Source organism: Pongo pygmaeus, chromosome 21 (assembly GCF_028885625.2).
Source record: "Pongo pygmaeus isolate AG05252 chromosome 21, NHGRI_mPonPyg2-v2.0_pri, whole genome shotgun sequence".
In the NCBI taxonomy this organism is placed as follows: Eukaryota; Metazoa; Chordata; class Mammalia; order Primates; family Hominidae; genus Pongo; species Pongo pygmaeus.
Window position 1 is genome coordinate 59,343,805 of NC_072394.2, and position 19,262 is coordinate 59,363,066.

Below are 19,262 nucleotides of genomic sequence, written 5' to 3' on the forward strand. Positions count from 1 at the left end.
TGTGCAATACCATGCCTGGCTAATTTTTTTGTAGAGATGGGATTTTATCATGTTGCCCCGGGTGGTCTCAAACTCCTGGGCTCAAGCAATCCACCCACCTGGGCCTCCCAAAGTGCTGGGATTACAGGCATGAGCCACCGCACGCAGCCAGTATTCTGTTTTTGTTTGGAGGCAGAGTCTCACTCTGTCACCCAGGCTTGTGTGCAGTGGTGCGATCTCGGCTCACTGCAACCTCTGCCTCCTGGGTTCAAGTGATGCTCCTGCCTCAGCCTCCCGAATAACTGGGACTACAGGCATGCATCACCATATCTGGCTACTTTTTAAATATTTTTTTGTAGAGATGGGGTTTCACCATGTTGGTCAGGCTGGTCTCGAACTCCTGACCTCAAATGATCCACCTGCCTCGGCCTCCCAAAGTGCTGGGAATACAGATGTGAGCCACTGCGCCTGGCCTCTGGCTAGTATTCTGCATTCTTGACAGTCTGATAGATGGAAAAATATCCCTATGGCAATGAATACACTTTAAAAACATACGGAATGTCGGTGGGCCACTCTTGCCCTCTCCCCAACTATCTTTAGTGGTAGGCTTCAGGCTCTGGGCACCCTCTGTTTTATTTCCTAGCATGAGTACATTCATGTAGTCATTCAACACCTCTTTAAACTCTGTGTTCGCTTCAGCAGCACATATACTAAAATTGGAACGATACAGAGATCAGCATGTTCCCTGTGCAGGGATGACACACAAATTCATGAAGCGTTCCATGTATTTTTAAAATTTAATATATTAAAAAAATTTAAAACTCAATAGAGTGTCTGTTGTGTGCCAGACACTGTTCTGGGTGCTGAGGACACAGCAGAAAGAGATTTGCCCTCAGGTGGTTCATCCTGGTAAGGACCTAGACAGCTCACGCAACGGACGTGTAAAATGCACTGAGTGTTCCCAGGGTGAGAAGCGCTTTGGAGAAAAAATTAAAAGGGGCAGGAATGTGCATTTCTGGGGCTTCGGAAAGTTTCATGGAGGGGAAGGGAGGGGAGGGAGCAAGTGTAGAAGAAACAGAAGTCTAGGAGAAGGGTACAAAGTGCAAAGGCCTGGAGACGGCGACCATGCCCAACAGATTGGAGGAACAGCTGGGATAGCTGTGGCTGCAAAGCAGGGACTGGGAGGGCTGTGGGACCTCATGGCCCCTGGGAAGAAGTCTGCCTTTGGCTCCAGATGAGGTGAGGACCTTTGAGGGTTGGAACAGCAGGGATGAGACCTGACATTTTCACCAGGATCACTTTGGCTACTGTCTTGTACACTGACTGTAGGAGGTCAAGGTCAGAAACTCAAGACAGTTGGAGGCTAGAGAAATCATCAAACAAAAGATGGTGGTGAGTTGGTGTACTGGGTTCAATAGTTTTTCTCTCAAATTCATGTCCACCTGGTATCTCAGAATGTGACCTTGTTTGGTCTTAGAGTCTTTGCAGATGTAGCTAAAGATCTCAAGATGAAATTATCCTGGACTTAGGACCCACCCTAAATGACTGATATACTCATAAAAAGGGGACGCCACAGAAAGATACACAGAGAGAGGGGATGTGAAGACAGAGCCAGAGATGGCAGTGATGCCCAGGAACTGGTGTTCCTGGCACCAGAAGCCGGAAGAGGCCAGGAGGGGCCCTCCCCTAGAGCCTTCAGAGGGAAGGTAGCCCTGCCCATACCTTTATTTCAGACCTCTAGCCTCCAGAACCCTGAGAGAAAAAGATTCTGTTGTTTTAAGCCATCAATTTTGGACAATTTGTTACAGCAGCCCCGGGAAATGAATACACTTGTGCCAACACAAGAGTAGGGGAGAAGGTGAAAATTGGTCAGAGTTGGGATATATTTTGTAGGTAAAGCCAAGAGGATTTGCTGAAAAATAGGAACGAGAGAACAAGAAGAGTCCAGGCTGGCTCCAGGGTTTTTGCTCTGGGCATCTGGCAGGCTGACTGGGTATCAGAAGGGCTGTTTGGGACTGGGCATGGTGGCTCATGCCTATAATCCCAGGACTTTGGGAAGCTGAGGCTAGAGTTTGAGCTCAGGAGTTCGAGACCAGTCTAGGCAACATAGGCTCTACAAATAATAGAAAAATTAGCCAGGCATGGTGGTGTGCACCTGTAGTCTCAGCTACTTGGGAGTCTCAGGTGGGAGGATCCCTTGAGCCCAGGAAGTCGAGGCTGCAGTGAGCCGTGATCGAGCCACTGCACTCCAGCCTGGGCAACAGAGTGAGAGCCTGTCTCAAAAACAAAACACAAAAAGCACACAACAATAACAAAAGGGCTGTTTATGAAAGAAGAGAACATGCTCCCCTTTGGATAAATTAAATCTAAGTTGCCTGTGAGACATCTAAGTGGAAGCCAGCTGTGCATACATTTTGTTTGTTTGCTGAAGGACATATCTTAAGATCTTTCCATGTCAGCCTACAAAGAAATGCCTCATTTTTTTTGTTGCCGTGTATTTCATTATATGCATAAACCATCTTTTTTTTTTTTTTTTTTTTGAGATGGAGTTTCACTCTTATTGCCCAGGCTGGAGTACAATGGCATGATCTCAGCTCACTGAAACCTCTGCCTCCCAAGTTCAAGCAATTCTCCTGCCTTAGCCTCCCAAGTAGCTGGTATTACAGGTGCCTACAACCACGCCCAGCTAATTTTTTTGTATTTTTAGTAGAGACAGGGTTTCACCATTTTGGCCAGGCTGGTCTCGAACTCTTGACCTCAGGTGATCCATCCGCCTCCACCTCCCAAAGTGCTGGGATTACGGGCGTGAGCCACCGTGCCTGGCCGAACCATCTTATTTAACCAGAATTAGGCATGTTTCCAAATGCTAAGCTGGATGAGTCTGTCTGATAGTTTGTTCTTGCACTCAAATCAGTACTTACTAATTTTTCTTTTTTTTTGAGGTGGGGTCTCGTTCTGTCACCCAGGCTAGAGTGCAGTGGCACAATCAATGCTCACTGTAGCCTCGACCTGCTGGGCTCAAATGATCCTCCTGCCTTATCTTCCTGAGTAACTGGGCCCACAGGCACATACCACCATGCCCTGCTAATTGTTTTTTTATTTTTTTGTAGAGATAGGGTCTGGCTATGTTGCCCAGGCTGTTCTCAAACTCCTGAGCTCAAGCAATCTTCCTGCCTCTGCCTTCCAAAGTGCTGGGATTACAGGTGTGAGCCATTGCACCTGGCGAGTGCTTGCTAATTTTTGAGCACTTGCTGTGTGCCTGCTCCTGAGAGGAATGGCCTCACAGAGGAGATGGTTTAGTGTAGTGGCCACGGTGTTCCAGTTTCAGACCATCACCTTCTATGAAACAGGGCTGCGGCCAGGCGCGGTGGCTCACGCCTGTAATCTCACCACTTTGGGAAGCTGAGGAGGGTGGATCACCTGAGGTCAGGAGTTCGAGACCAGCCTGGCCAACATGGCAAAAACCTGTCTCTACTAAAAGTACAAAAATTAGCCGGGTGTGGTGGCACATGCCTGTAATCCCAGCCACTCGAGAGGCTATGGCAGGAGAATCGCTTGAACCTGGGAGACGGAGGTTGCAGTGAGCCAAGATTGTACCACTGCACTCCAGCTGGGTGAAAGAGTGACTCCGTCTCAATAAATCAATAAATACAAAGAAAAATAAAAATACAAAATTGGCCAGGCGTGGTGGCGCATGCCTATAATCCCAGCTACTTGGGAGGCTGAGGCAGGAGAATCGCTTGAACCTGAGAGATGGAAGTTGCAGTGAGCCGAGATCGTGCCACTGCACTCCAGCCTGGGTAACAAGGGCGAAACTCTGTCTCAAAAAACAAACAAAAAAACTAGGGCTGCTATGTCATCTAAAGACATAACCAGCACAAAGCCCCAAGCTCAGCATTTGAAACAGGCATTGTACACGTGGAGTCTTTGCTACTATTTCTTGTGTAACTGTGTTCCAGAGGCCTAAGACATGAGAGGTGTTCTGTGGGTACCAATTCAATCTTCCCTGAAAAATGACTTGCCTGGTCCAGCAGCTCCTTTTTGGGGGTTCCTAGTCCTTCCCAGCACATGGAGGGCTCTGAGAAATTCTGCACTCAAGACAGTGTTGCTTATCCGAGTGATACTCAAATGTGTTTGAGGACATCACTCAATTCCTCCTCCTTCCCACAATTGCATTCAACATCTCAAGAGACCAGAGCCTGACAGGCTGAGAAAAACTGGCTTTGGTTGACACATCAGAGATCAGAAAAAAGATCCCCAAAACCAGGTTTATATTATTTTTTCAATGAGTGATGACCTCCCGTCTTAGGTGGGATCTCTTTGGAGTCTCAAATTTTTTCTCCATTTTTTAATTGGAGATGATAAAATAGTCTCTGCCAGATCACCAGGCACTGTCTCTCTGGGGACTGCCAGCCATCCACTGCCATCCCTCTATTTATCTCATGGGGCAAGGGGGCACAGTATGCAAATTAAATAGTACCCATTATGCCAATTAAATAGCGCCCTACCCAAAGAGCTTTCTCCCAAGGATAGAAATAGGAGCTAACTTGGGCCTCTCAGGAGAACATTTTCGCCTTGGAGGATTTCAAGGTTTACTCTTGGGTATCAGAATGTAAAGGGAATGGCTTTAAAACTACAGCACTCGAAAAAACTTTTTGGGTGATGGAATTTTTTTTTTTTTTTTGAGATGGAGTCTTGCTCTCTCGTCCAGGCTGGAGTGCACTGGCATGATCTCGGCTCACTGCAACTTCCGCCTCCCGGGTTCAAGCAATTCTCCTGCCTCAGCCTCCCAAGGAGCTGGGACTACAGGCGCCCACCACCACGCCTGGCTAATTTTTGTATTTTTAGTAGGGACGGGGTTTCACCATGTTGGCCAGGCTAGTCTCGAAGTTCTGATCTGCCTTGGCTTCTCAAAGTGCTAGGATTACAGGCATGAGCCACCATGCCCTGCCAGGGGTGATATAAATATTTAAAAACGGGATTATGATAATGATTATGCATATGCAAAAAATATTAAAAGTCACAGAATTGTGCATTAACAATGGGTGAATTTTGTGATATGTAAATTATACATCAAAAAAGTTTATTTTTTTTTATTTTTGAGATGGGGTCACATTCTCTAATCCTCTGTCATCCAGGCTGGAGTGCAGTGGTGCAATCTCAGCTCACTGCAACCTCCACCTTCCAGGCTTAAGCCTGCCTCAGCCTCCAGAGTAGCTGGTACCACAGGAGTGTGCCACCATGCCCGGCTAATTTTTTTATTTTTATTTTTTGAGACAGAGTCTCATTCTGTCACCCAGGCTGGAGTGCAGTGGCACAATCTCGGCTCACTGCAGCCTCCGCCTCCCAGGTTCAAGTGATTCTTTGCCTTAGCCTCCCGAGTAGCTGGGATTCCAGGCACCTGCCACCAGGCCCAGCTGATTTTTGTAGCAGCTAATTTTTTGTAGAGATGAGGTTTTGCCATGTTGCCCAGGCTGATCTCAAGCTCCTGAGCTCAAGCGATCCACCTGCCTTGGCCTCCCAAAGTGCTGGATTATGGGTGTGTACCACCACGCCTGGCTAATAAAGTTGTTTTTTAAAAAAACAAAAAGATTAAAAGTCAGGGCTGGGCACAATAGCTCAAGCCTGCAATCCCAGCATTTTGGGAGGCCTAGGCAGGAGGATCACCTGAGCCCAGGAGTTCAAGACCAGCCTGGGCAACATGGAAAGACTGCGTCTCTCTTTTTTTTTTTTTTTTGGAGATGGAGTCTCGCTCTTGTTGCCCAGGCTGGAGTGCAGTGGCGTGACCTTGGCTCGCTGCAACCTCTGCCTCCCAGGTTCAAGCGATTCTCCTGTCTCGGCCTCCCAAGTAGCTGGGATTACAGGCGCTGCCACCATGTCTGGCTAATTTTTGTATTTTTTTAGAGACGGGGTTTCACCATGTTGGCCAGGCTGGTCTTGAACTCCTGCTCTCAAGTGATCCACCTGCCTCAGCCTCCCAAAGTGCTGGGATTACAGGCGTGAACCACTGTGGCTGCCCAGGTGAAATGTTTTTTGCCCACATCAGCCCCTCCCTCCCGCTTTCCAGTGGGCCCTGTGACAAGGCTTCGCCCTTGCTCTGCTCACTGCAAAGCACGCACGGGCATCCTGACTGATCCTGGAGGTTTGAAATCACCTTTTAGTAAGTTTCTGCTTCCTCCACCTTACCAGCCCTTCATGTATAAGGTATTTATTGATCCTTTACTATGTGCTGGCTCATTTATAGCACGTGGTGATGAACAGAATAGACCTGGTCCCTGCCATGGAGGTGACTGTCCAGTGATGATGGTGGTCACTAGTGGTGGAGCATTACGACACTGACGCCCTTTGCCCTTTGGCCCTACTACCATGAATCCTTGCAGTGACTCCTCTCCAAGGAAGGCACCATCGTGCTCTCCTTTCCCAAATGGGATCATCAAATGGTGAGTGGGAGCTGGGATCCCAGCCAGCCCCTCCTCACGTCACTTCCATTGGAATACTGACTACCCAGCCTCCCTGCTCAGGAAGCCTCCCTGCCACGGATGAACTGTGTGCATCCCAAGCTGGAACTCGGTGGTCTCATCCGTCAGTCTCTACTGGGAAAAGCTGGAGAATCCTTGGGCCATCAGAGAAGGGCAGACACATTTGCATAAGAAATGAAAATTCTATCTGAGCTCCCACCCTACCTAGAGATTTACAATTCCCAAACAGTTCTGGGAAGGAAATAGAGAGAATGCTGGTGGGGGATGGGTACTGTAGACCAGGCTGTCTGGGCTGCCTGGAAGAGGCATCATTAGAGCGGACACTTGAAGGATGACACAGACCTGCCATGGGAAGGGTGTTGGAAAAGCATTCCTGGAAGAGGGAACAGCATATGCAAAGGTATGATGAGAATAAGGCCTGGCCCGTGTCAGAAGCAGACGGAAGGCCTGGGTGACTGCGCTGGCAGCACAAAGAGCCAATGGTGGGGATGAGGCCGGACAACAGGCAGGCCTTGGTCAGGCAGCACCTTGCGGGCTGAGGTGTGGGGTTTGGACTTAGTTCTGAGAGCACTGGGAAGCTACTGGAGAGTTTTGGGGTTTTGTTTTCAGATCACTGCTCTCAGGCAGAGGGTGGGTGGAGACCAGGTAGGAGCCCATTTGATGAATCAATGAGGAGTGGATGGGGCCGGGATGGAGGTGGTAATTCGCAGGTACACAGTAGGCACTCAATAAACTCCATCTACCTAGAACTGAAATTCAGACATGCAGGTTTCAGGAATTAAATATGGGGGACCCTGAGGATGACTGCGCCCCCACCCCACAAGTATCCATGACCAGCACTTGGCCATCTATCAGGGGTGGGGGCTTAGTTCTGTTTATTTTCAGTCTGTCACTCACCAAGACTTTTATAAAATACAACAAAAATGAATGACTTACAAAAACAAAAGGGGGAGCCTGATGCGGTGGTGCACGCCTGTGATTCCTGCTCTGTGGGAGGCTGAGGAGGGAGGATTACTGGAGCCTAGGAGTTTGAGGTTGCAGTGAGCTATGATCCTGCCACCGCACTCCAGCCTGAGTGACAGGCAAGATCCAGTCTCTTTTTTTGTGTGTATGGGGGCCTCTTTGTTTTTTTTTTTTTTTGAGACTGAGTCTTGCTCTGTTACCCAGGCTGGAGTGCAGTGGTGCAATCTCAGCTCACTGCAACTTCCGCCCCCCACCCAGGTTCAAGTGATTCTCATCCCTCAGCTTCCCAAGAAGCTGGGACTACAGGTGTGCACTCCCATGCCTGGCTAATGTTTTGTATTTTTAGTAGAGATGGGGTTTTGCCATGTTGGCCAGGATGGTCTTGAATTCCTGACCTCAAGTGATCTGCCCGCCTTGGTCTCCCAAAGTGCTGGGATTACAGGTGTGAGCCACTGTGCCCAGCCGAAATCCAGTCTTAAAAAAAAAAAAAAAAAAAAGAAAGAAAGGAAAGAAAGAGAGAGAGAAAGGAAAGAAAGAAAGAAAGAAAAGAAAAGGAAAGAAAAGAAAAAAGAAAGAACAGAAAGGAAAGAAAAGAAAAGAAAAGAAAGAAAGAAGAAGGGCAGGGCATGGGGCTCTTGCCTATAGCACTTCGGGAGGCCAAGGCGGAAAGATCACTGAGCCCAGGAGGGGCAACATAGTGAGACCCCCCAGCCCAAAAAAAAAAAAAAAAAGAAAGTCCACTGGTGTAAATCAATTTAAAAATGTGGAGAAGGGACAGTAGGATGCTAATGAGCAGCTGGGAAGGTGAGATGGAATTAGAAAGCAATCTTTGGCACTTGGCAAATCATCACAATGATGAGTTCAGGCAAGAATCATCAACGAATGCCACAATGAGTGGGCCTCAGGGGTTGAATGGAAAGAAATGTCCACGACCTAATAAGGCCCTTGTGAAAGCAGCCTTATTTGGAAAAACAATCTTTGTAAATGTGTTTAAGTTAGTGATCTTGAGATAAGGTCATCCTGGATAACTGGTGGCCCTAAATCCAATTACACCTATTCTTTTTTCTTTTTCTCTTTTCTTTTCTTTCTTTTTTTTTGATATGGGGTCTTGCTCTGTTGCCCAGGCTGGAGTCAGTGGTGCAATCTCAGCTTGCTGCAACCTCTACCTCCTGGGCTCAGGCAATCCTCCCACCTCAGCCTCCAGAGTATGTGGGACTATGGGCACACACCACCATGCCTGGCTAATTTTTTAATATTTTTGGTAGAGACGGGGTTTTGCCATGTTGCCCTGGCTGGTCTTGAACGCCTGAGCTCAAGCCATCTGCCCACCTTGGCTTCTCAAAGTGCTGGTATTACAAGTGTGAGCCACTGCACTTGGTCTGACACATATTATTTTTATTTTTTAGAGATAGTGTCTCACTCCTTCACCCAGCCTGGAGTGCAGTGGTGTGATCATAGCTCACAGCAGCCGCCAGCCTTGAACTCCTGGGCACCAGTGATCCCCTTGACTCAGCCTCCCGAGTAGCTCTGACCAGAGACACACACCATCATGCCTGTCTAATTTAAAACATTTTTGTGTATGTGTGTGTAGAGATGGGGTCTTGTTATATTGACCAGTCTGGTCTCAAACTCTTTGCCTCAAGTGATCCTCCCGTCTTGGCCTCCCAAATTGCTGGGATCCACCATGCCTGGCTGACATGTGTTTTTGTAAGAGATAGAAGAGACAGACACTCGGCGAGGAGTGCCATGGGACCACAGAGGCAAAGACGGCGCGATGCAGCCACAAACCACAAACACCTGGGGCCACCGGGAGCTGGAAGAGGCGAGGAGCTGATTCTCCCCTCGAGCCTTTGGAGGGAGCACAGCTCTGCTGAAACCTTGCTTTTAGACTCTGACTGCCAGAGCTGTGCGAGAATAAATTTCTGTTGTTTTAAGTCACCCAGCTTGTGGTGATTTGTTAGGGCAGCCAAAGGAAACAAATAGAGTGGATGTGGCCAGGAGTGGTGGCTCATGTCTGTAATCCCAGCACTTTGGAAGGCTGAGGCAGGTGGATCACATGAGTCCAGGAGTTTGAGAGCAGCCTGGGCAACATAATGAGACCCTGCTGCTCAAAAAAAATAAAGAACTAAAAATAAATAAATCAAAATAAGAAACTAATAGAGTGGGTGTGAAGCTGGAGAGCAACGGGATGGTTACGTGGTCTCAAAGTACCTTCCCGCAGGGGAAGCATAGGAACTTTACAGAGGAGAAGCCTGGCTAACGCCGTGAGCATGTGAGCGGTGCTAACCTCGCCAGAAAAGGGACCCAGGCAGCGTGTGCCTCCAGCCAGGGTGCACCGGGAGCCGGGCATCTGGTCAGTCTGAGGTGCCTGCCTGAGGGCAGAGCCAAGTCCCACCTAGACCTGCTCCCTCCAAGGCATCAGGGTACTCTGCATGTCCCAGGTTTTGGGAACATGCCTTCATTTTGCACAGTGTCTCCCTCTCACTGCAGACATCTGGGGCCACAGGTCAGCCTTCTGAGAATGAGGCCGCTGGGAGGCTCAGGTGCAGGACAGACACTGTTAACCATGGACAAGGGGGTCATTTGCCTTCCCTCTCTCTGTGTGCTCTGTGGGAGGGCTTCCTAGTAACCCCACCAGCTTCTCCATTGCTCGGGGAGGAAGACAGAGGCCAGTGCATCATAGCCATCAGCAGGTACACTGGCCAGTAAGCAGCAGAGCTGGGCGTTTCATGAGGGCTGGGTCAGGCAAAAACCTGTGCTCCCTCCACTCCGGGAGCACTGGGCCCTTTGGTGGGATGGAATGGTTCTCAGAAAGCCTTTCTTCTGTAAGCTGCATTCAAGCCAGTAGGACAGAAAGATGTCTTTTGCAGCTAGGGGGTGAATCTTTTGAAATTAAAAATTTTTTGAGACAGGGTCTTGCTCTGCCACCCAGGCTGGAGTGCAGTGGCGTGATCTCAGCTTACTGTAACCTCCGCCTCCTGGGGCTCAAGTGATTCTCCCGCCTCAGCCTCCAGACTAGCTGGGACCACAGGAGTGTGCCACCACACCTGGCTAATTTAAAAAAATCTTTTGTAGAGACGAGGTCTCGCTATGTTTCTCAGGCTGGGCTTTCAGTATTTAAACTACATCCAACTCACACCAGAAGGGATGTCTCACCTGTGACTGGGAACAACACTAAAGCTCACACATAGTTGCCCTGTCCATATTAATAATGCCGATGAAGTGCCAGTTTAGCTGTGCTACTTACACTTTTTTTCTAACTCATCTTAAAAGAAACATAGAACTGTTGGAATAAAAGTTAAAATAGCCATTGGAATACTACTTAAAAACATTCATGGACCGGGTGTGGGGCTCACGCCTGTAATCCCAGCACTTTGGGAGGCTGAGGCGGGTGGATCACCTGAGGTCAGGAGTTTGAGACCAGCTTGGCCAACATGGTAAAACCCCATCTCTATTAAAAATACAAAAATTAGCCAGGTGTGGTGGAGTGTGCCTGTAGTCCCAGCTACTCAGGAGGTTGAGGCAGGAGAATTGCTTGAACCTGGGATGCAGAGGTTGCAGTCAGCTGAGATGGCAGCACTGCGCTCCAGCCTGGGTGACAGAGCGAGACTCCATCTCAGAAAAAAATTCATGAATGCCGTTAGATGGCTGGTTCTCAAACTTGGCTGCACAGTGGAATCACCTGCAGAAATTTACGAAACCCTGATACCCGGGCCCCACCCCTGCAGATTCTGATGAATGGGTCTGGGGTGCAGCCCAGGGTAGTGGGGTTTAAAAAGCTTCCTCTAGGGCCGGGCGCGGTGGCTCATGCCTGTAATTGCAGCATTTTGGGAGGCCGAAGCGGGCGGATTACGAGGTTAGGAGATCGAGACCATCCTGGCTAACACGGTGAAATCCCGTCTCTACTAAAAATACAAAAAATTAGCCGGGCGCGGTGGCGGGTGCCTGTCATCCCAGCTACTCCGGAGGCTGAGGCAGGAGAATGGCATGAACCCAGGAGGTGGAGCTTGCAGTGAACCGAGATCACGCCACTGCATTCCAGCCTGGGCGACGGAGGGAGACTCCGCCTCAAAAAAAAAAAAAAAAAAAAAAAGCTTCCTCTAGGGTTTCAATAGGCAGCCAAGGTTGAGGACCCTGCAACTGACAAACGGATGTGACCCAACAACAGATCTGGGGTCACATGCTACTGCCTTAGTAAATCTGTATAGCAGGAGGATGGAGAGGACCTCCCCTAAGCTTACCCCTACTCCCTGAAGTCTCCCTAAACTTGCCCGCCCACCCTACCCTTTCCTTCTCAGACATACCGAACCACAGCATCACTTGCTAATTGCCTCCTGTGTGGAGGACTCGCCTCCCCAAGGAGAGATTGTAAGAAGGTGGGGGTGGCATCACCAGATTGTTGCGGGACAACATACACCACTTCGTGTTTTTTACTTATTTATTTATTTTTTTGAGACCGAGTCTTGCTCTGCTGCCCAGGCTGGAGTGCAGTGGCGCGATCTCGGCTCACTGCAACCTCCGCCACCCAGGTTCAAGTGATTCTCCTGCCTCAGCCTCTCGAGTAGCTGGGACTACAGGTGTCTGCCACCACACCTGGCTAATTTTTGTATTTTTAGTAGAAATGGAATTTCACCATGTTGGCCAGGCTGGTCTTGAATTCCTGAGCTCAAGTGATCTGCCCGCCTCGGCCTCCCAGAGTGCTGGGATTACAGGTGTGAGCCACTGCGCCTGGCCAACACACACCACTTCTGAATCTGCCACAGTGTGCAGCCCAGGCCCACAGTAGGAGCTTATTAAAGACGAAAGCCGGATGGTCATGAATTGGAGCTGTAAACTTGGCTGCTTCATGGGATTATTATGGACTCCCAGAAATGCCGATTATAACCTCAATCAAATGTCAAAAATGTCCCTGCTCAGGTTTCCTGATGCGTGGGACTCAACAGCATGTCAGGTATTACGGAGGACATGGAGCTGTTTTCTGCCCTGAGCTGTGACCGCAGGCACTGGGAAAAGGAAGATATGTTTCCTGCCTGGAGGAGGGGAGGATGCCAGGTGAGAAGAAGGAGGATATTGGTGGTGATGGTGGTGATTCCACCTGCTTTTTTTTTTTTTTTTTTTGAGACAGAGTCTTGCTCTGTCACCCAGGCTGGAGTGCAGTGGTGCAATCTCGGCTCACTGCAAGCTCTGCTTCCCAGGTTGATGCCATTCTCCTGCCTCAGCCTCCTGAGTAGCTGAGACTACAGGCGCCCACCATCACGCCCGGCTAATTTTTTGTATTGTTAGTAGAGATGGGGTTTCACCGTGTTAGCCAGGATGGTCTCGATCTCCTGACTTCGTGATCCGCCCACCTCGGCCTCCCAGAGTGCTGGGATTACAGGCGTGAGCCACCGCGCCTAGACCTTCCACCTGCTTTGATGGGGGCTCACTGTGTACAGGCTCGGTGTGAAGCCCCCTGCATGCATTTTCTCACTGAGTTCTCCTGTCCCTCACAAACTTGGGAGACCAAACTCTCACTCTCCACACTAGGCCAGGTGCTCCTGAGTGTGGAGGCATTTCACTGCGGTGCCTAGAATGGAGCCCGGTGTGTTACGGGTGCCCAGGAAACATTTGGAGAAGTGAACTATTCTCGGTAGGTATTTGTCGAATCAAGCTATGTTTCTACACATGGTCTGGAAGTGGCAGAAGAGGAGCACGACCTCTGGGTCTGCTCAGAGCCCACTTCAGGACTTGCTTCAGTCCCTGACAAGCAAATGGGGATGCGGGGAAGGGAACCAGGCGGGAACTCCGAGAGAGCGCCTGGTGGTGGGGGCTGAGGTGCTGTTGGTGCCAGCCGTTGGAGTTGTAAGGGCTTACATTTCAACTCCTGGCTTTCAGTTCCCAGGGACCAGGGCACTGAAGGAGCATAGGTGTCGAGGGAGGACTTTTGGCTAGGGCAAGGGTCATTTGTTTGGAAAGTCTGGCTCCTGGTGGAATGGTACACGTGGCCCAGAGAGAGTAAGAATGTGTTTCTGCCTTTCAGGGATTTATCAATCGGAGTTGGGGGACTCCACTCGGGATTGTTATTTTCAATTTTATTATTTTACTTTATTTTATTTAATTAATTTATTTTTTGAGGAGTTTTTGCTCTTGTTGCCCAGACTGGAGTGCAGTGGTGCGATCTCAGTTCACTGCAATGGTGAGTTCAAGTGATTCTCCTGCCTCAGCCTCCCTTATAGCTGGGATTACAGGCACGGGCCACCATGCCCAGGTAATTGTTTTGTATTTTCTAGTAGAGACAGGGTGTCACCATGTTGGCCAGGCTGGTCTCGAACTCCTGAGCTCAAGTGATCCACCCTTCTTGGCCTCCCAAAGTGCTGGGATTACAGGAGCGAGCCACCATGCCCGGCCAGTTATTTTTAATTTTAAAAATCTCTAGATAAAAAGAAAAGTTAGCATGGTAAAAATATTCCAACAGAACCGAAGAGCTATATTTGTTGGAAAGTAAACTTTGTTGTCCTCTCTGACCCCATCCTTCCCCCGGAGGCAGCCACTGTTAACTGTTAACACTTTCCTTCCAGAAAGTCTGCACAAATATAAGCACATGAGACAGACCTCTTCTTTTTTCTACAAAAGGGCACTTACTTTGCACACTCCTTTGCATTTTGCCTTTTTTCTTTCTTTAAAATAATAGCAGTTAGCCGTTATAGCTCTATTATTTCCATCGTTGCATGCTATTCTATTCTGCATATGTGGCATAATTTATTGACTGTTTAACATCAGCATTATTTTTCTTTTGCTAATACAAACTATGCTGCAAAGAACCTACCTTTCATTCATCTTTCTGAACATGTGGAAGAATAGATGTACATTCTATTACATAAACATACATATTATATATAGTAGTAGGAGTTCTGGAATAAAGGGCATATGCATTTAAAACTATTACAGTTATTGCCAAATTGTCCTCCTGAGAAATTGTATTAATGTTTATCGCAACGAATCTCATGAATATGACTCTTTCCCCATCTACTTTTTGTTTTCGAGACGGAGTTTCACTCTTGTTGCCCAGGCTGGAGTGCAATGGTGCGATCTTGGCTCACCACAAACTCTGCCTCCCAGGTCCAAGTGATTCTCCTGCCTCAGCCTCCAGAGTAGCTGGGATTACAGGCATGGGCCACCACACCCAGCTAATTTTGTATTTTTAGTAGTGACGGGGTTTCTCCATGTTGGTCAGGCTGGTCTCGAACTCCCAATCTCAGGTGATCCTCCCACCTTGGCCTCCCAAAGTGCTGGGATTACAGGCGTGAGCCACCGCACCCGGCCCCCATCTCCTTATAAACACTGCATTATCAAACTTTTTGGTATTTGTGAATCTAATGGGTAAAAGTGGCATCTTCTTGTTTACGTGAACACTGACCATGAGGTTGAGATTTTTTCATGCATTTGTTTTGATTTTTGTGAGCTGCCTGTTTGTGTTTCTGGTCTTCGTTTTTTGTTTTGTTTTGTTTTGTTTTGTTTGAGACAGAGTCTCGCTCTGTTGCCCAGGCTGGAGTGCAGTGGCATGATCTCGGCTTATCGCAACCTCTGCCTCCTAGGTTCAAGTGATTCCTCTGCCTCAGCCTCCCAAGTAGCTGAGACTACAGGTGCCCACCACCTGTAGTCCAGCTAATTTTTTATATTTTTAGTAGAGATGGAGTTTCACCATGTTGCCCAGGGTGGTCTCAAACTTCTGACCTCAAGTGATCCACCTGCCTTGGCCTCCAAAGTGCTGAGATTGCAGGCGTGAGCCACCGCACTCAGCTTTTTTTTTTTGCCTTTTTTTTTTTTTTGAGACAGGGTCTCACTCTGTTGCCAGTGCAGTGGAGTGATTGCAGCTTTGACCTCCCAGGCTCAGGCAATCCTCCTACCTCAGCCTCCAGACTAGCTGGGACCACAGGTGCATGCCACCACACTTTGCTAATTTTAAATTTTTTGTAGAGGTGGGATCTTGCTATGTTGCCCAGGCTGGTCTTGAACTCCTGGACTCATTTGATCTTCTTTTTCTATTGGAATGTTTGTTTTTTAATATTGGTTTGTAGGAGTTTTTATATATTAAGCAGCTCAATACTTTCTCTGTCTTACCATATTGGATGACACAGTCTGTTTTGGGGTCTTTGTGTAGTGATGGAGATGAGCCCAGAATAATACAGGATCAAAGGCCAGGGGTTCCCCAGTGCTGTGTGAATTTGCATGAGTCAGGAGAGGCTTTGTGGGGAGATGATGTGGAGATGAGGTTTTCTTTTCTTTTTTTTTTTTTTCTGTCACCCAGGCTGGAGCGCAGTGGTGAGATTTGTGCTCACTGCAACCTCTGCCTCCCAGGTTCAAGTGATTCTCCTGTCTCAGCCTCCCGAGTAGCTGGGATGACAGGCACATGCCACCAAGCCCGGCTATTTTTGTATGTTTAGTAGAGATGGAGTTTCACCATGTTGGCCAGGCTGGTCTTGAACTCCTAACCTCAAGCGATCTGCCCGCCTCGGCCTCTCAAAGTGCTGAGATTACAGGCATGAGTTACCATGACCAGCCTGGAAATGAGTTTGAAGGGATGACGTGGAGGAAGAGGATGTCTCAGTAGAGTGGATTTTATAAGCAGAGTGTCATGGAAGGAAATTACATGGGTTGGTGGAAGGTTGGGGAAATTTTAAATAATCCTGTCTTCTGGAGGTGGAGTGCTGGGAGGGGTGCCGTGGGGGTGAAATATGATAACGTTGAAGGCCAATTGAGGAGTTGGTTCAGTTTCCTATAGGCAGCAGGGAGCTGTGGATTTGAAGCAAGTGATCGGATCTGTGTTTTAAGAACACTATACGGGTTGCCTTTTTAGACTGGATTGCAGGCAAACAAGATTAGAGAAGGAAAACCAGTTGGAGGCTATTGCATCGAGGAGATGACAGTGGCCCAGGGAAGGTAATGACGTGACACTAAAAACCATTTGTGCTTGGGAGGCAGGATTGGCAGAGATGGTGATTAGATAGGTGTAGAAAATAGTAATTCAGTTATGTTTCTCTATGTGCAAGGGGAATTCACAAGACGTCAGTGGGCACGGGAGGAGGTGAGAATAGGGCCAAGGTGTGGAGAGTTGGAGGGAGGATGTTCGAGGGTCCTCTTCACAGTCAATGATGTTCCAAAGATTCCTGACTCTGGATTAGACATCTTTTGGGATGTCTGCTCAGCCTACACCTTCTCTGAGACCTGCCCTCCTTTCCACAGGTGTGGGCTCTTATTGCCAGGTGATGCTGCCTCCCTATGGCTCCCTGGCTCAGGTGCAGAATCCTGACCCAGAGGACACTGATGCGAGCCTCTATTTTGGAAATCTGGTATCTGAATGTGGACACACTGGGTCAGTTGGCTATGGGACCAGGGCTCAGCTGGCTTGTCCTGTGAGCTCCGGGAGGTTGCGTTTGTGCTGTGTGTGACTGGAGCAGAAGCAGCAGAGAGGGATGAAGTGAAGTCCCTGAACAGAGATAGGCAGGAGCCTCTGGCTCAACAAGACAGATTGAACCTGCCTGACTAACGAGGCAGTAAAGGAATGAAAACATGTACCTTCACTACGGCAGGAACAGGAAGGGGAGATGACAGCGTTCAGAGATGTCAGAAAGTTTGGAAGCAGGAAAGCCGATGGACAAATGACAACAGGTTTATTTTTATTTATTTATTTTTATTTTTTTGAGACAGGGTCTCGTTCTGTCGCTCAGGCTGGAGTGCAGTGGCATGATTTCAGCTCACTGAAACCTCCACCTCTCGGATTTAAGAGATTCTCCTGCCTCAGCCTCCAGAGTAGCTGGGATTACAGGCACCTGCCACCACGCCAGGCTAATTTTTGTATTTTTAGTAGAGACGGAGTTTTACCATGTTGGCCAGGCTGGTCTCAAACTCCTGACCTCAAGTGATCCACCCGCCTAGGCCTCCCTCAGTGCTGGGATTATAGGTGTGAGCCACCGCGCCTGGCCTGAATGCTTTTAAAAGGGACAGTTAGATTCCCAGATCTTCCCCATCACTTTGGGCAGCTAGGCATCTACCCTTTTCCATCCCGGGAAAAGACCAACTAGGGTTTCCTCTGAAGGCTGGAACCAGGGGAACCTGGATTTAGAGATTCCAGCCTAACTGTGGCTGCAGGTCATGCACTGAAAACGAAATTGCAGGAAAGTCTACTTATAAAGCAGTGAAATGCTGGCATCTTCCTAGCTCAGCTTCCAGAATGCTGGTGGCCAGGAGCCTGAGGCTGGAGGATTCTTCTCAGGTAGGGTTGCTGGATAAAATACAGGATGCATTGTTACATTGGATTCAGATAAGCAACAGATACTTTTTTTTCGGTATAAATATGTCCCCCGAATTACAAATTTTTATTAGTAAAATCTGGCAATGCTCTTCAGAGCCCAGGAAAGGCCAGAGCCCAGGAAGAGGCCCAGGAAAAAAGTGCTAGGGGTGCCAACCCTGGTTCCATTCCCAGTTAAATGCTTTAATCCCTTCAGCTCCTACCCAGAGGCCCGAGAGTAAGCATGGTCCATGTCCCCGCTGGAGCTTCCAATAAGCATTTGAGAGTCTCGTCTTTAAATGTGAACAAATAGACAAGATCACCCAATGGAAAAACAAGCTAAGGCTGGGCCAGTGGGGGTCCAGAGGTCCATCTTACTTCAAATCCCTTCCATAGCTCCCTGCTGCCTACAGGTGGCTAATGCCTGTAATCCCAACACTTGGAGAGGCTGAGGTGGGAGGATAACTTGAAGTCAGGAGTTCTAGACCAGCCTGGGAGACATAGTGAGACTCCGTCTCCACACACACACACAAAAAAAATTAGCTGGGTGTGGTGATGTACACCTGTAGTCCCAGCTACTTGGCAGAAGGAGGGTGATTGCTTAGCTCAGGAGTTTGAGGCTGCAGTGAGCTATGATTGTGCCACTGCACTCCACTTTAAGAGACAGAGTGAGACCCTCTTTTTTTTTTTTTTTTTTTTGAGACGGAGTCTCGCTTTGTCACCCAGGCTGGAGTGCAGTGGCACCATCTGGGCTCACTGCAACCTCCACCTCCTGGGTTCACGCCATTCTCCTGCCTCAGCCTCCCAAGTAGCTGGGACTACAGGCGCCCGCCGCCACGCCTGGCTAATTTTTTGTATTTTTAGTAGAGACAGTTTCACCGTGTTAGCCAGGATGCTCTTGATCTCCTGACATCGTGATCCGCCCGCCTTGGCCTCCCAAAGTGCTGGGATTACAGGCATGAGCCACCATGACCGGCCCGAGACCCTCTTAAAGAAAAAAAAAAAAAAAAAAAGAAGGAAAAAGGAGCTTGGAGGATGCAGGGAGAATGTAGAGAGCTGAGGAGAGCTCCAGAGACACAGAGACGAGAGACCAGTCTCAGAGGCTGACCACCAGCCTCCTGCTTGCTCCTCAGTTCTCCACTGGTGGAGTCCCTCTCCTTCCTTTCTCTGGCTTCTGGGATAGAGTCCCCTCTCTGCTCAGAGAACCCCCCAGGAGTTTAAGCGCTGCAAATGTGTTTCCTTCTCTTCTGACCAAAGTGTTCTTCTGTACCATCACACAATAACTCCCAACCAGGATGTGCCTGCCTGGACCCCCATTGTGCTGATCCTGAGCAGCTTGGAGGAAAAGGCCTCCCCTGGGGCAGCAGTCGACCCAGGGTCTCTGCCAAGTGACCCTGGCAGCTGTGGCCCCCTCGTGCCCCAGGAGTCAGGGTCCTGTCTAGAGTCTCCATCCAAAAGCTGGCCCGGGTCCTGACTGCCCTCTCAGCTGGCAGAGGATGGAGCCAGTTGGCTCCGCTTCTGAAGTGGGCGCCACGAGCTCACACTTGGCTCGTGCTCCTCACCGATGCTCTCTC

At 48.9% G+C, this 19,262-nt stretch overlaps 1 non-coding gene across 1 annotated transcript; it reads left to right on the plus strand.

Moving 5' to 3' along the window:
• The first annotated feature begins 665 nt into the window (after positions 1 to 665).
• LOC129022228 (U6 spliceosomal RNA) lies at positions 666 to 769 on the plus strand. The gene has a single exon (XR_008496311.1). It is a non-coding gene; the product is annotated as a U6 spliceosomal RNA (small nuclear RNA).
• Positions 770 to 19,262: the final 18,493 nt, after the last annotated feature.